Raw genomic sequence first — 17,991 nt, 5'->3', positions numbered from 1 at the left:
CTAAATATGAAATATCTTACAACTCAATTCATACATGAAACTAATGCTAAATTAGATTCCTTATTATGTAAGGTCAGCACAACTTGAACCATAACCATTTAAAAGAAATAAATGTACTTTTGTTTCAGATTTCTCGGAATTATTTTATACATGTCTGTGGTAAAGTTCCAAACGCTAGAAAGGTATTGGTCAACGCAGGCTCTCTATCGGAACAACCCAGTACCAGGAGTTATGTCAAGAACTAGATTTCAGGCCATCTTATCCTTCTTACAAGTAACACCTCCAGCTGATATCAACAAAGGTTTCTCTCACTGTTTTTATGTATTATGTCTTCGTACTTGAGGAAGATTTGTGACATTTAAACCCTTCAATTAGCTTGTAAATATGCCACAGTTGCATGTACATGTATGTAACATAAATGTTAACTCAGTCTCTGAAGCTAATAAGTCAGGAAATTAATGCTTGCATTGCAGTTCTTGAACAAAAGTAAATGACTGAATTACAGCATTTTTTTTCTAAAAGGGTATCCCAGTACATTAATACTTTTTGCAATTTATCTTTAAATGTAGCATTTCTAAATTAAAACTACAGATAGGGTCAGTGAAGCACAGTTTACATTGCTTTCAATCTTATGGTTTCATCAAAACATAAGTTCTCTGGTATTCGTCAATTTATTAAAGACAAGCCTATTCGCTTTGGTATAAAGCTTTGGGTTGTAGCTTGTAACATGTCTGGGTACACATACGACTTCTTTGTTTACCTTGGTAAAAAGAACACCATATTTACTGATCGTGCAAAAGGTATTGGATACAATGTAACACTTAGATTATGTGAATCCCTTTTTGATCAAGGGTATAGGCTTTTTACTGATTGTTTTTATACATCTTTAGCTCTTGGCAAAGAATTGTTTGCAAGGAAACTTTACCTTGTTGGGGTACTGAAATCAAACAGTTTATCTATACATGATGAACTTAGAGATGTAAAAATTTGGGAAAGGGTAGCAACACGTGGTGACTTTAGATGGCACAGAGTTGATGAATTTGTATTTGTTCAGTAGAAAGACTGTAAAGTAGTCACTTTTATGTCACCTTTACATCAGGGTTCAGCTACAACTGTTTGTGAACGCACTATGAAATCTAGATTAACTTGGAACAAAAAAGAACTTGTACAACCTGTAGTAGCAAATAATTATAATAAATGTATGGGAGCTGTTGATCTTTCAAACCAGTTTACAAATAAATATCCATCTTATATAAGAACACAATATCATTGGTGGAAAGTTTTGTTTTTTCATTTATTAGATATAATGGTTGTGAATTCTTATATTCTTTTTCAAGAATTTAGAAAATCGCATGAAAGTCAGATTACAAATTGTTCTTCAGGGTTTGGACAACTTGAATTCTGTGAATCACTTGCTTTGTCACTGATGGGTTTGAATGAAACGTGTGTATCAAAAGAAAGTGTTGTTAAATGTATACCTGAATTTTTAGATAAGAGAAAAGATTGTACATTTTGTAATGCTGAGGCAATACATTTAAAGAAGAAGTCTCCTAGTTATAAGACACTTGTATTTTGTCCATCATGCCAAGTTCCTCTTTGTTTATCAAGTGACAGAAATTGTTTTAAGAAATGGCATAGTAAAGAAGGAGAAGATGTTCGAAAGAGTGCAGATTTGTCATGTAAAAAGAGAAAGCTATGAAAAACATCATGTATTTTTAAAGTACATATTTCTGATGTCCAGTGAATTCTAATATATGTACATGTATAAATATTAAACTGCTATGAAACTTGATAACATTGCATAAAAGTTTCTCAACAATTATGTTCAACTTCTTGATTATTGATTATATTAAATTTACATATAGGTGTAATTTGCCATACATTTGTTGATATGTAAGCAATCGTACTAGTTTGTCAGAATTTTTATTAAATTTTTATCAAATTTGGATATCTTTGTAAAATGAATGTGAAATTCATTATAAAAAATATATTTCATTTTAATAAGTTTTTATATAATTAATTTGAATTGTTTTTTAAAGGAAGAAGAGTGAAACATTACAGTGTCAAATGGATAGTACCTCAAGTATTTTTGATTAATATTCCCTTGGTGTTGTTGCTTGGCAGCCAAAAATATTCATTAAAAATCAAATTGAATTATTTTAAATAAACAGTAGTGTAAAAGGCGTCTATTTCGGTTTTGTAATTTTTAATTTATTTTCTCATGGTGGAAGGAAAAGTTTGAAAAAAGAGACAGAAATCTGAAGCACAAATTTTGCACTTAATGACCTTTGACCTTTATTGCCTCAAAAATATTAAGGTTAATTATTGCTAAAAACCTAATAAAATATGTCTGAGGAATATCTTTTTAAATAATTTGGTATATGCTAAACATTATGCTTTGTAAGTATATTGATATTATACTGTATGGAGGCAGAAATGTGAATTTTAATTAAAATTGTACTATGGGTATTTTTACTTAGCAACCAAAAATATTCATTTATCAATTAAATTGATTAATGTGATAATGGTGTTTTAGTTGCATCTTAGTAGGCTCATCAGCACATATAATTAGAATTTCTTGTATATCCTTTACATTATTTTGGCTCCATATTTTACTTAACAATATCATGGAGTGCACAAAAGTGTCAAGATTGAGTGAGAACAAACATATACAGCCGAAAAATAAAAAAAAATGTTGTAGTTGCTAAGCAACCATTTAAAAGTCATTAAGCACAAAGAACGAGTGCACTTATGGGCCCCGGTAAAATGTGCAAAAAAAAAAAAAAAAGAATCAAATTAAGCATAATTTTTCATCTCAGATCATTAATTGATATCTAAACCATAAGATTCAACAAATTTTATCGCTAAAATTCATGAATATACAAAGAGCAAAGCCATAGAGTGTGGTAGGGGTCAGCCGACATTTGTGATTTTTCATAGTAAATCGAGGACGGTCATTCATTTCAAAGCTTTTGTTTACTGTCAGCCTAACGTTGTACAAACTTGTGCGAATGACAAAAAACGCATTATACATTTATAAAACTTGTGTGAAAGTAGGAAATTTGTACAAGATTAGGCTTGTACTTAAAATATTAAAAATGTATGAAAATTTCTATGTTTTTCCTATAGCAAGCGAGAGCTATTTACCTGTATGACCTATGTTGAACTCACCCGTGGAATAAATTATTTGAAATACCGGTAGTCACGTGAGTTCTACCCAGGTAAACATTCCTCAAAGGTGCTCACTGTAAAAGATAGCCACGTTTTGTATCATTATATCGAAGTCGTGCCGCATAGAGAAGTTTGTATGTATTTGGTTTTAAGAACACAGGAGCAGTGGCGGATTTATGGGGGGCGCACCCGGCGCCCCCCCCCCCCTAAATTGTCAAAGTTAGCGTAAATCATAGTTTCGTCGAGAAAATGTAAAAATGTCTTCTCGGTAGACCTCATTTTTACCCTTCAAAATCTCTAGAATACAGGAGCTTACGGGGGCTTCGCCCCCTGGGCCCCCACCAGGGCTTCGCCCTGGACCCACTGGGGGCCTCAAGGCGCCCCCCGACCCCCTGCCTACTTCTTGCGCCCCCCCCCCCAACTTCAAATCCTGGATCCGCGCCTGAGGAGGGTTAGGAGAGTTTAGTGTCTTTAAAATGTCATCATACATAAAAGCGTCAAACATTTTTAAAATTCATGCAAGACAATGGTACCGGTATTAATGGTACCGGTATTGAAAGCCACCTAATTACACTTTTTTTTTCATTTTTAAATTTAAAGGAATTAACTAATGTGAATACTTATTGTATTGTTTCAAATGCAAGCGTGCAAATTTTTTAGTTTGATCATTATGGCTACAGGCATCTATACAACTTCATTCGATTTTTTTCTCAGGTAAAATAGCGCAAGAAGTATCATTCGGAAAACACGCCCGTCAATGATCCACCATCAGATTGTTCAAGTGTCCGATTTAAATGTCTCCTCCCCTTGATTTAAATAAACGAAACTCAAAATAGGTCCGGTACGACTTTTCCGGATTTGGGGTATCTATAGGCATATAGAGATCTTCATTTGTTTCAAATTTATGCTGATTAAGGTGATGTTTCAACGTGATTTTAATTAGAAATATCCACTTGTGTTTAACCATTACCAAAAAAGAACAGTTTGGTAATATATTCTAAAGTAAAACGGCACTGAAAAAGGGCCCATTAAGCATTGCGTAAGTGCACTTGCCCTTTAAACTTAAATGGTGTATGGATATTGCAGTTCAGCGTAATGCCTTCTAGAGAGTGTTTTCAGAATTTTCTATTTCAGCATCCATTGTGTAAAATTTTAGCAAGAATACTGAAAAGCGTTGAAAAAGTTGATGAAATTTTTGCACTTATTTGACCTTTGACCTCCTAAAAATAGTTCTAATGAGGTCAAAGTTTAAGACAATTTATCTTCTGTTTATCCCTTTTAATTTTATGACCTCACATCTGACTTTAATGTGTGCTGGAATGCATAAATGTGTCTAGGATGAGTAAAAATCGAAAATTGCTGCCCGAAAATTAAAAACTATTATGTTGCTAAGCAACCCCTTTTAAGTCATTATATACAGAATTGAAAAAAAAGTTTATGTGATTCATGTAGTACAGTATAATGCTCTTTTGTGAGTATATTCCAAATTTCCTATTTCAATATACATCATTGTAAATTTTTAGCTTGAAGATTAAAAAGTATAAAAAAAATTCGATAAAATTTTGCACTTAATTGACCTTTGACCTCCATTTCTACTAATAAGGTCAGTCGTTGGGTATGTGAATAGTTATGAAAAATCATCTCAAATTCCCTACAAAATGGTATGCATTACGCCTAGCTTTCTCCTTTGATTAAAAAGTTAGAAATAATTTGATAATGCTATGTCAAAAGGTCTCCAATATCACGTAGAATGCGCCGGTAGAGAAAGGGTTAAACTCTATTCAATAAAGCTTGTTATCAAGTGCCTGGACATGTAGACCCAGGGAGCCTATTTCCGACACTATAAAAAGTAAAAGTATACATGTAAAAAAGAGTACTTAAGCCCCCCTCCCCTCTCCCCTTTTCCTTTCTCAGAAATGACAGGATCACATGCAATTACTCATAGCACCATATACAATCAATCAACAAGTATTATTCAAGTTTCCTCATACAATACTCCTCGCCGTAAATAGTTCGTCAAAATTTTACATGGAGTAAATATATAGGGGTAAATGTCAGCCAAATTAACGCTATTTCGATCACTGCACGAGTGCTCTACCTTTAGAAAAAGTAGATGGTTTGTCCTGAATTGTTCGCATAGTCTGGATTTTTGCTTGGACAACTTAGCAACTACATATTCGTTGGAACAGATTTGATGTTTCTTCTTTGGACAAGAATTATTATTCCTCTGATAAAGGAGAGCATCAAGAAAGTCAAAACCGGTAAATGTATAAAGCACATGGATCAAGTGAAATTTTAGGACGAAATATGGATGTAACTTAGCTCTTTTATTCATTGACTCATCTCTTTATGTTTTTTTTTTTTTTTGGGGGGGGGGGGGAACGGAAGTTTATCTTGCAGTTTAGGTTAAAATTGCTTGCATCTTAACTTTTGTTTCTCATATACACTGGATATGATTGGTCTTTCTGTCTCTAATGAAAATGTTCAAAAGTTCTCAAAACATTATATTTTTTCTTCTTCATCCAATTGTAAGATACCTTTGCTATATGTACATGTATGTACACTGTTAAAAGCATGGATTAAAAAAAAATGCACTCAAAAGCAAATTAACGATAAATATAACAAGCAGTATGAGAGTACTCATTGCAATACTTGTTCCCTACCAGAAGTGTAATCTGGTTCCCGTTAAAAATTGAAAATGCCACAGTTCCGTCAAAAATCAATGAAGCGGAACAAAATACGAACTTGATCTATAAATCATCAAGGTAAAGTCACATGTCAAAAATCAGCTCAATATCTGCAAGTGTTTAGAAAAAAAAAAAAATGCTGAAAACCCTGCAACATTGAAAAGTTTGTAATTCCATCAAAAATCATTGAAGCAGAACGAAATGCAAACTTGATCTGTAACTCATCACGATACACTCACATACCAAAAATCAGCTCAATTAAATATCTGCAAGCGTTTAGAAAAAAAAAAGTGCCGAAAACCAAGAGGACAGACAGACAGAGGAACAGCTAGACAAACGGACGGACAGACAGACAGACAAAGGGGCGGACAGACTCAAAGGAAACCTATATTCCCCTCCGGTTTCACCGGTAGGGGACTAATAAACAATTCTCTCTCTCTTCCTCTCTCTCAAATATACAAAATATACAAAGGAAAATATATCTAGAAAAAACTTCTTTAAAACAACGATTTGTCAGATAAACACGTACGCATTTCCCCATAGTGTAGATTGAAATCGATAATTGTTTTCAATTTATCATTATCATCAAAGACAGATAATTTTTTTTTTCGAAAGATTTCATGAGGCCGACATATCATCGCTGTATCCTCAATACCTCTCATGTATAAAATCTGGCCCACGAGCCTCTTCATTGATAATTTTAAATATTTTGTTTTTTTATACCCAAAAACCATGAAGGGGTCTTTATTCTGCAGGGGTCATTTTTTCGGAAGAGAGATTTTAAGTTTAATGCAATTGTTTCTATAGGCAAAAGACTCATTTTTTGCCGTCAAATTATCATGACATATTGCCATTTTTCGACGTTGAAAAATGACCGTGAGGCACTTTTCGACGTTAAAAATGACCATCCTCGGTCATTATTCTATGGGTTTCATTATTTGCCTTTGCACTGGTGTTATCGGATTTCTATATTGTGAGAAATGTTTTATGTTCTCCGAATTTATTACTGCAATTCTATCAAACCTGAACATAATGAAGGCAAACATAAAATTGGAAAATTACATGAAAAATTTGAATGATTTTCCCACTTACTATGAAACCAAAGGAACTTACATGTGTAGTCCGTAGTAGTTAATGATTGTCAATGTCTGATTTCGTGTCTTCAAAGGGTAACTTTACCACGGGCACATTAATATAGATTTGAAAAGATTTTTTTTTCTTCTGAAATATCTTTTTTACTTTTATTTATTATTCGGATTGATTAATCTATAATCCAATTTTCACAAAAAGAGGGACACAACTTTTCTCAATAATTTCCGAACAACCCTTTGCAAGCGCGGATCTAAGGAGAGTCATATGTATCTGAAGTAAAATGAAATAGGATAGTGTTATCTTTTGCCTAACCCCCCTCCCCAACCCCCAACCCCCTCCACCTCACCCGCCGAATTTTTAGTTTTTGGCAAAAATTGTTTACATTTCTTTTCGTTTGTTTGTCTTTTTGCTTGTGAAAATATTTCAGTGTCTTACATTTGTTAATTAGAGTTAATGTGGACCCCCCTCGAAAACAAATTCCTGGATCCGCGCCTGAATTCTACCACCATGTGATAATTTTGCTCCTTAGACTTCACCCTCACCATATCCTAGCTACATGTAAATGTTAAAAAGAGAATTTGCAATATAATTTCTCCTTAGATTCATAAGTGTCATTATAGATTGTGTCTAAAAATTAAAATATTGCCAATGTTGTTAAATTGAGGAAGGAAATATTTGCTAGTGCTTTCCTTTATAACGCCAATAAAATTAGATAGAAAATGCATACATCTGTTGGGATAGTCTTTTTATTTTTCAATATTATGGGAACAAATTCACAAAAAGGGTCATGTGAAGGCAGGTACGTCAAGGATTTTATGTTACATAATTTTCTTCCAAATTTATGACTGAAATATGTGAACAAGACATATAATTTGTAAAGTGATCATTGCAGAGCCTATGGATGTTGTTCAGGGACGATTTGGAACGAAACACAGAAAATGTGTCAAGGTATCATTTTCTAAACATCTGTTATTATAATACCATCAGATCAACATTTTTAAGCATCTCTTTTTCTTTTTTTAAACTTTTATTTTTTAATATATCATATTTCTAGAGTGCTTTCTAATCTTAAAAAAAAATAATCGTTTTGTTTCTTTTTTGATAATCCTTTAAGTACATATAGTAAGGACAATAAATGAGGAGCAAAGAGTAAAAGTAAATTGGCAACTATGATTTTGTACTTCAGCTTAGGATGTAACTGGTTTTTAGGTTTATTATAGATAAAGTCATTGAGAGGAGGGGAGTGTTTTATCCTCAACTTAATAGTCCCAGTCTGCAAATTGCAATTGCTTATTTCGGAGAAATTAAGAAAAAAATGCTTCCTGAAAAAAGGTTTTTGTCTTTTCTTCATCTCAGAAGATTAGCTTAGCTAAATTAAAAAAAAAATCTAGAGTTGTTTGGCAAACACCATATGGTTATCATATGTTTTGGTAAAGTTACTTTATCTGTATAAGTCAGGAGCAGTTATCATCGTCACTGTGAAATATATATAGTAAATATGTACGACAGTAATACAACAAGCATTCTGAGAGTATTGCATTAGCAATACTAGTCCCCTACCGGCAAGTGTAATCTGGTTCCCCTTTAAGAATTGAAAACGCCATAATTCTGTCAAAAATCAATGAAGCGGGATGAAATGCAAACTTGATCTATAACTAATCAAGGTAAAGTCATATACCAAAAATCAGCTCAATATCTGAAAGCGTTTAGAAGAAAATTGCGGAAAACCCGTAAAAATTGAAAAGGCCGTAATTCCGTCAAAAATCAATGAAGTGGAACGAAATGCAAACTTGATCTGTAACTCATCAAGATACACTCACATACCAAAAATCAGCTCAATATCTGCAAGCATTTAGGGAAAAAGTGCGGAAAACCAAGTGGGACAGACTGACAGACAGACAGAGGGACAGACGGACAGACAGACAGACAGACAGACAGACGGGCGGACAGACTCAGAGGAAACCTATAGTCCCCTCCGGTTTCACCGGTAGGGGACTAATAATTCATAAAAGGGATATGTCCTTGCAGTACTGCAAAGTATTAGTGAACTAGATAATCTAGATTTGGACATATGAGGCACCTACACGTGAAGAACAAAATGTCGACCTCGTTTTGGATTTTGAATAAAGTTCATCATAGTTTATTAGTCCCCTACCAGTGAAACCGGAGGGGACTATAGGTTTCCTCTGAGTCTGTCCGTCCGCCTGTCCGTCTGTCTGTCTGTCTGTCTGTCCCACTTGGTTTTCCGCACTTTTTTCCTAAACGCTTGCAGATATAGAGCTGATTTTTGGTATGTGAGTGTACCTTGACGAGTTACAGATAAAATTTGAATTTCGTTCCGCTTCATTGATTTTTGACAGAATTACGGCCTTTTCAATTTTTAAGGGTTTTCCGCAATTTTCTTCTAAACGCTTGTAGATATTGAGCTGATTTTTGGTATGTGGCTTTACCTTGATTAGTTATAGATCAAGTTTGCATTTCGTCCCGCTTCATTAATTTTTAACGGAATTATGGCATTTTCAATTCTAAACGGGAACCAGATTACACTTGCCGGTAGGGGACTAGTATTGCTAATGCAATACTCTCAGAATGCTTGTTTAATATGTAATATTGAAATTATCTTCCTTTATTGTTATTCGTGGACTGCTGTATTTCTATAGTATACTAGAATGCCAATTATGATCCTTCAACAATAGTTCGAAAATCAAACATACCAGTACATTGATACACTAATTACTAACAGCTATCTACAAATAAATTAATTCTGTGATTATTTTTCAAGGTATTTTGACAAAGATACTCTGCATTTAATATATTAATACTCTGCGTTTGCTTCAGAATGCGGACTAGGTTATATCGGGGAATTCTGCAATATCACATGCCACTACCCTCACTATGGCATGGGGTGTCTCATGATGTGTTCTATCAATGAGAGTAAAGACCAGTATGATTTCAGAACAGGGTGTCCAAACACAGGTAAAGATATAGATACCAGCAAAAATATGTTCCAAAAAGATACAGTTTTTCCTCTGAAGAAAGTTTGACAAAAAAAAAACCCTCACACGTAGGCACACATTTACATACTGCAAATATAAGTACGCACACCCTCAGACACACCTTCATACATCCTCACACATACACACACATATCCTCACTCACCCCTCCCCCCTCCCCCAAGAGAGAGAGAGAGAGAGAGGCAGACAGACAGGCAGACAGAAAAAGATAGACAAAAGGCAGAGAGAGAGAAAGAGAGAGAGAGAGAGAGATTCTTGGTATTTTATGAATTTGTATTAATCTTCACAATCCAGGTGCTTATCCTTTAGGCGCGGTCGGAGAATGTCCATCCACATGGGGTGTTCCAAGGAAGAATATAAATCACTGTATCGATAATTCATCCGTATCAAGAACATGCAGATTTATTGTTCTACAGACTAATAATCGAGATCGATCTTATAGTGCATAAGGTCACGGCACAAAGGTCAGGCTAAAGAAGAGTGTGCGCAAAAGAACTTTTTTGTAATTTTTTGTATTATTTTTATTTATTTATTATTTGCTATTAAGGTGTTATTTTTGTCTTCTTTTTCTCCTTTTTTTCTGTTAATTTCTTTGGCGTTTTCTCTTTCTTATGAACCCTAGAATGTGTACCTGGCTATCAAGCGGGACATATACCGGACAAGGTTTGAAGGGTATGGATAGCCAGAAATCTGATTTCATGAAATCTCCATCCTGTTGCCTATGTCAAAAGAGCTAGGTTCACTTTATTCATAAAATGGAACTGTAGATACGCCGATTTATTGAGAAACACTCTATGTCCCATTTAAAACATCCATATAAAGTAGAGACCTTGTGCTTTCATTTCCTATATAAACTTTTTCTTTGAGAGTCCAGGTATTCGAAAAAGGGCCCTTTGAAATTGCAATGTTCTTGAATTTTAATGAACACGGGTTAATTTGAGTACTTGTAGCGCAGAAACAAAATATGATCGCTTCCCTTGATCCCCCCCCCCAAAAAAAAGAATATTTTGTAATCAAGAGAAACAGTTCTATCATTATATAAATACATTTTAGATAAGAGGTTGCACTCTATACGAGATATTGAAAAAAATGCTTAAGAGGTTGGTTGTTTTGTAGAAATTTTGAGGATGTGAAAAAAATTATGCAATTCATGGCGTCATAATGCATTGACTAGCCAGAAAATTGCGTTATTTTTGACAGATATGCATTCACCAAGGGTCTAAATGACATTTAAGTACAGGTCTACGTAACAATCAGGCAGGAGGTGATACATGGGGTTCTCAGAAATTAATGATTTTTCACTCAGATTTTTTTCTTGGGCTATAAGCCATGTATGTGGAAGGAAAAATATTTTGGGTCATTTTTACTTTGGAAACCCGGACAAAGAAATTTCCCTAGCAACCGGCCAATTTTTCTTTGTAGATTGACGAAATTTCACTCATTTTGAGGGCTTTATACGAAATGTAAATGAAGTATTTTTTTTTATCTAGTTTAATAAGAAAAAATATAATTTTAAAGTGTTCAGTCAATAAGAAGAAATTACTTTCTCTAATATATTTGCTTTAGACACAGGTAAAGATACATGTTTCCCATTTTTGCCGATTCAGCATTTTGCTTGATTTTAGCAAAAATCAAGTCGATATTATTCATTTCACCATCTTAATACAATTGTTTCATCTATTTCATGTAAAACCACAGGAAAGCCTCTCTAAGAATTTGAAATAAAAAGTTTAGCAAATTTGAAATTCTTATCTGTTGCTTAGCAACAAAAATGGATGGTTTGATAAATTTAAAAAGGAGAAAATGTAAAGCATTGGAAAAAAATCGAATAAATTATAATCATTGAGTACCAAAACAAATTTTAAAATAATAAAATAAAAAATATTCTTCCTTGTATACTAAAGACTATTTTCCAATAAACTATCTCCATGGCAACAGCAAATTTTCCTTAGCAACGAAACATTGAACATTATTTTTAGCACAATTTGTCCACATAGCAACAAATACATTTTATAAAGAATCATTACGTGGCAATTCCTCAACAAAAATCTGTGTCTTTAAGGTCAAGATCTAGTAAATGATTTTAGACTGCATTTTTGATGCTAGATCCATTATGACGTCATAATCAAATTAAACTTTCTTTTTTCCCGTACTTTACGGCTGTAATAGAATTATGTAGAAAATAAAGTGTTTTCCTAGAATTCAATTTGAAATCATGTGAAAAGTAATCCCGAAACCTATATTCAATTTAATATTATTTTAAAGAAGAGGCCAAGAACATACAAATTACCGTTTTCTGAGAGACTGTAGGCAATCTGTATACATTTAATTTGTATGATATGGAAAAAACTCCCATATTCATGGCTGATTTTCGTAATTTTTCAATAAAAATGACAGTTTAATATATGATTTTTCGTTTTGTTTGCCTACAAATTCTGCCCCGAAACACCTTATTTGACCAAGCTATATTTATAAAGCTTCATTAAAGGAATTTCTTTCTCAAATTTGAGAAATCTGTAGGCTCCTTTTATTTACTAGATCTTGACCTTAAGGATGTTAACTAGGCAAAAGCATTATACTTATGGAAATGAAAAAAAAACAACATTTATTTGACTTACTGGTATTTTTCCACATTCAAATGGTAAATCAATGACCTACTTTTCATGCTAGTGGCTTATTGAGACTCGAGAGTCTTAAAATTTCTTGCAAATTCTTGTAATTTTGCATGATGACCAATATTTGCAACGAAAACTGGATAGTCTAATTTCTGACAAGTTTAAAAAATACAGTTAACTTATTATAAAAAATAAATTAACTTTTGAGGAGATCTACTTGTGACAATGCATACCTGGTGAGGCATTCGTTGGCCGAGGCCGAAGGCTGAGGTTAATCACTTCCTGACAAAGTCCGTATGGGCACGAGTAGGCCAAATTCGAAAGTCAATAAAAAATGTTTAAATTGAAGTCATTGAGAACCAAAATCAAATTTTAAAAGAATATAATATACAATATACTTCTGTGTACACTAATGACTATTTAAAAATTTTCCATCTCCATGGAAACATAAAATTTTCCTTAGCAACAAGGCAAGTAACAAGGAAAATGAACAAAGAAAAACTGTGAGTGAAAAATCATTAATTTTAGAGAACCCCCATGTATCACCTTTCATATATAGGCTGCCTGATTGTTACGTGGAACTGTACTTAATGCATTGCCAATAAAACTAAGCAGTTTCACTTTTTATGAAGTTTATGGGCCAAAAAGGTCTTACGTTAACCTTGTTCTCTATAAATTTAGAGAGAATAAAGACAATATATACGAGGGTTGATTCAAAAGTTCGTGGAATTTCTTTCTAAAATTTTATTGTGACGTGATTAAAGCAAACAAAAGACAAATCTATAAAATAGAACCATACAACACTGCAACAATACTGGAAACTTTCATTCATATCCAAATTACCATTAAGGTCACACGAGCTTCCTTAACTTAGACGGTTGTAAAATCCGAAGGAGACTTTGACGTAACGTCAAGTTAGGTATGTCACATCACGTTCTATATAGGAGCATCTCACCCTCACGTTCAAATCGATTTAGAAATTTTACAGAACAATGCATTCTTCTCTCCATTTCTGCCTTCAAGGAAAGCATGGGTATCCATCTCGCACCTACTTTCTTCATATTTCCATCATTTTTGAAAATATGTTCTGTCTTCTGTATAATTTTCCAATTTCAGTAGCAATGCATCGGTGGTCCACGTCCATAAACGCTCTCAATTTGTCTACAAGGAGAAAACGACCTTAAATATGGCTGCTGGACCTTTCATCATCCGAAGTTCTATTTTCCTTAAACTTTTTACGCCACTTGAAAACCAGTTGCTTACTGTACTTTTCCTCTGCATTATATCATTAATATATGCGTCTGAGTCAGTGTGTATCCGAGATTTTCACAAAGGTTATTAATGACCGAATTTGGACATTGTCTAACGATGTCATCAGGGTCACAAATCATCAATAAAAACACTAAATATCCCGTAAAATCAATAAAACTTTCACACAAAGGTTTATAAAAGATCAAGGAATCGTAATTATGATATCATTTTCGTTTTATATGAAACTTAGCGCATTTTCCCCCACAGTGAGTATCAAGAATTGAAATGAAAATGAACAAAAAAAATGTCTCCCCTGCATTTTCAACCGTCCGTTTCTATGGCAACTGCCAAAGTGTTACTATCATAAAATTTTGCAATATTTTTTATTAAGAAAATTCCTCAAGCCTCTATATTTTCACCTGCAATTTTAAATCACTTTCATTAAAAAATAAATAAAATATAAAGAAATATCACGAACTTTTGGATCAACCCTCGTATACACAATGCTCTGACCTTATTTATGGGCGCCGCCATGTTTTGATCACATGACTTTACGCCATGAAGGTGCTGACAACGTCATAATTCGGTCATACTCAAAGAAGTAACTTTTCCGCTATATTCATCATTTTATTGGCATAATACTAATACAAACACTCATTTATATGAAGTTAAAGTTAACTGATTCATTCCTTGTTTTGGTCTGTTTTTTCTTTATTTTTTTTTTCTTGTTTGTTCGTATAATGATATATTTTTAATAAATATAAATTTTTGATAAATATTACGCCGGGTTTTCTTTGAAATAAATTTTAAGATTAAAGGGTAAAAAGTGATATTAGTAAGAATGTAATATTTTTTACAGAGAGAGGGGGGGGGGGGAGTAAAAATATGGCACGTGATTTGTAAAGCCGTTTGGGAAAATAAACATTGGCAGATCTAGACAAACCAATGTTGGACGACTGAAACTTTGACAATTGATGCTTTAATTTTAATTTTTGCGATGAATTTTTTCCCAGTTCATTCATACGAAGTACGTGTTAAATTATTCACTATCAGGAGCCCTCGTGGGGTATTTGCAAACGAACAACTAGCATGTTTTAAAGAGGGGCGAGTGGAGGACTAATCTTCCCCTTTTATTGGTGAAACATACAACTTACCTCTTCTTCTACTTTTTCACATTTAACGAAATTAACCACTCCCTCTCTCTAATTTGCCAACAACGCGTTCGACTTGCTTACAGTATTAAAAAAAATCCTGCATGGGCGTTAAACAAAATTTACAAATGTCGACAAAATCTTTTACCCAGCACGTCTGCATCGATCACTGTGGATATTTTTTTTTTCTAAATTCCTTCAGGAATGCATGTGGATGGTTTCAATATTAATAGAGGTTGGTCAAGCAGATGATTGACTATTTAGAAGTACCACCATCCCCTGCTTTGTTTTCTTTTCTATTTCAAGTTGCTTCCGACGCCTGTATGATATTTTGATAAATCCAGAACTAATGAATTAATGACTCTACATTTCTCCGTATTTTCTCGATTCTTTCTTTTTGTAGTTTACAGGCATATGACTTGTGTACCAATGATTTTGAGTGAAACTTGATGGAAGTTTTAAATTACTTATGCACGTGTATATACTGTACTTTAATTACATATTCCAGTGTGATATAATTATGCTTCTTTTTTTAATCATTCAGTTTTTTGATTAAAAGAAAAGGTTGTGGATGTTTTTCATAAAACAAGAATTGATTTGGAGAGCATGCAACAAGTCAGTTTAATGCACACACTACGCTATTAACTTTCCATTTTTAATTACTTTTTTCAATAATCCTAAGTGATCTCACATGTGTGTGATCATTTCATAAAACGATAATGAAAATAATATATGTGTTAGTTTCCATTATATATATATATATATATATATATATATATATATATATATATATATATATATATATATATATATATATATATATATATATATATATATCTATCTATCGGGCGACATGGAATATGTCTGCTGAGCTATTGTTGTCCTTAACAATATGTTTACTGAAAAACGATGTTCCTGTCTTCAATATCCGTATCATATCAGCTATACATGATCTGTATCGGACCTGGAAGCTTAAATGGCTATATTGTGACGTCAGTAATAAGGTGTATGCAAAAAAAAAATCTGTATTTTCTATCAAGTATGTAATAAAATTCAATAAAATCAAATTCAATAATATTTTAAACGTTTTTCCGTTTTATATGCATTTCTGCCCTCCGGTGTGATACGTGAAACGGGTTTTCAGACCATTCGTTGATATGGAATCTCAGAACCGTTAAATTCAGTTTTTGTGCATCATTCCTATTTATAATAAAGCAATGTACATCCATACTAAAAGCTATTTAATCTACTCTAAACCATTTTTTAAATATAAAATTGATAGATTGTTTACCTTAAATTCCAAGAAAATGGGGTTCTCACAATCAAATCCAGTACAAAATCAATGACCTAATAAATGAAATGGTACGTCAAACGTAATACGACCTACCAATAGGTTGTATTTACGAACAAGATCATTATAGAAAGTATACGAGGCAGATTACGTACAGATAAGTTGATGATACAGAGATTTCAACACCCTCGTTTAGAGTCAGCATCTTGTAAATTTCATGGTCGTTATGATGACCTTGTTTGAAAATATAACCTGTCACTGGGTCGTATGTTGTTGACGTGTTTGATAGAAATTGTTAGATCGTTGTTTTTATTACTGAATTTGATATCGGAATGATCCGTCTACCTGATCTAAACATAAAGTTTACGCCGGGTTTGACCGGTCAACAGGGGATGCTTACCCCACCAAGACACCCGATACCACACGATGGAATTTCCAGGCGTCCGTGTTTTAAGCCCTGCTTACAAATATTTCTATTGTTTATACATTTTCTGAGATCAATCACTGTTTGTTATCTACACCTTGCCATTAGGAGACATAAACTCCGTATGCAGTGATGTTGGAATATCACTACATTTAGATGAGGGAAGTCGACGATGGAAAAGTTGAAATCACACCGTTTGTCATACAGATTAGTTATATTATTGTCTAAAGTCAGTAAAACTTCCAAATATGAAACAGATATGGCCGATGCTGTTGCGTCTTTTATTTGAAGTTCACTAGAATATATCGAATGGACACATCGATGAACGTTACTATTGTAAATTTATTAAAAGACATTGATATATCTAAAGAAAGTTGAAGGCCACAGAAAGAGATGTCTTCTCCCTGTAGAAAATTTTGAATAAAGTTTTATATGAATTTTGAATGTTTTTGAATTTACTGCTTCATAGGAATATTAAGGAATGTCACTCCTGACATAAGTAATATCGAGGATTTTTTGAGAAGTACATTTTACTCGTCTAGCATGTCTCAAAATCGCAAAGAAATTAAGGGGTGAGTGTGCATTTTACTGAGGTACGCTACAGTTTACTTGAACTTTTTGCACTTAAATTGTAACATTTAGGTTATTCACTTTAACCTTAGTTTATTATATTTTACCAAATTTAATCATGGCAATTAATATAAACTTATTTAATGTAAAATAGTTTTTTAAAAAATATTATTGATAAAATCCTGCGAATTAATGCACATGTAAATAATTGTGTGACCTTTTTGCACTTAAAAATATCATATTAGGTATCAAAAATCTAAATAGGCAATAAAATATTTTGTTGTATCTAGCTTTTTATAAATTTAGCGCTGATGGATTAAAAGTGTTGATCAAATTTAAAAAAAAAAAAAAAAACTAGGTCCAGTTAAGTTAATTTTGAGATATTGATCAAAATATGCGATTTTCAGGCCAAAATGATGTAAATTTAATTTTTATTGACTTCTTCAATATATCTTCATTTGTTGGCAAAGTCTATTAGGCTCTAAATTCGCTCTTGAGTACATATGGGAGGACAAATAAAGAATTCTGTAGACACGTTTTTTTCTTAGATTTCTTTGTGTGTATTTGAAGTTTTGACTCTAAATAGGACAAAAAAATGTTTGAATAGATAATCAAGTCAAAAATAAATATTTTATTAATGTTTAAAATATGTGTCACGTAACACATGACAGACATATAACGTAACATGCCAGACGTATGATAAAACGTGACATGATTAAATTACA

The sequence above is a fragment of the Saccostrea echinata genome, unplaced genomic scaffold (genome assembly GCF_033153115.1).
Source record: "Saccostrea echinata isolate AGI-Se365-2 ecotype Australia unplaced genomic scaffold, CSIRO_AGI_Sech_v1 ptg000040l, whole genome shotgun sequence".
Lineage (NCBI taxonomy): Eukaryota > Metazoa > Mollusca > Bivalvia > Ostreida > Ostreidae > Saccostrea > Saccostrea echinata.
The sequence above is the reverse complement of the archived record's forward strand: the minus strand, read 5'-3'. Positions refer to the sequence as shown.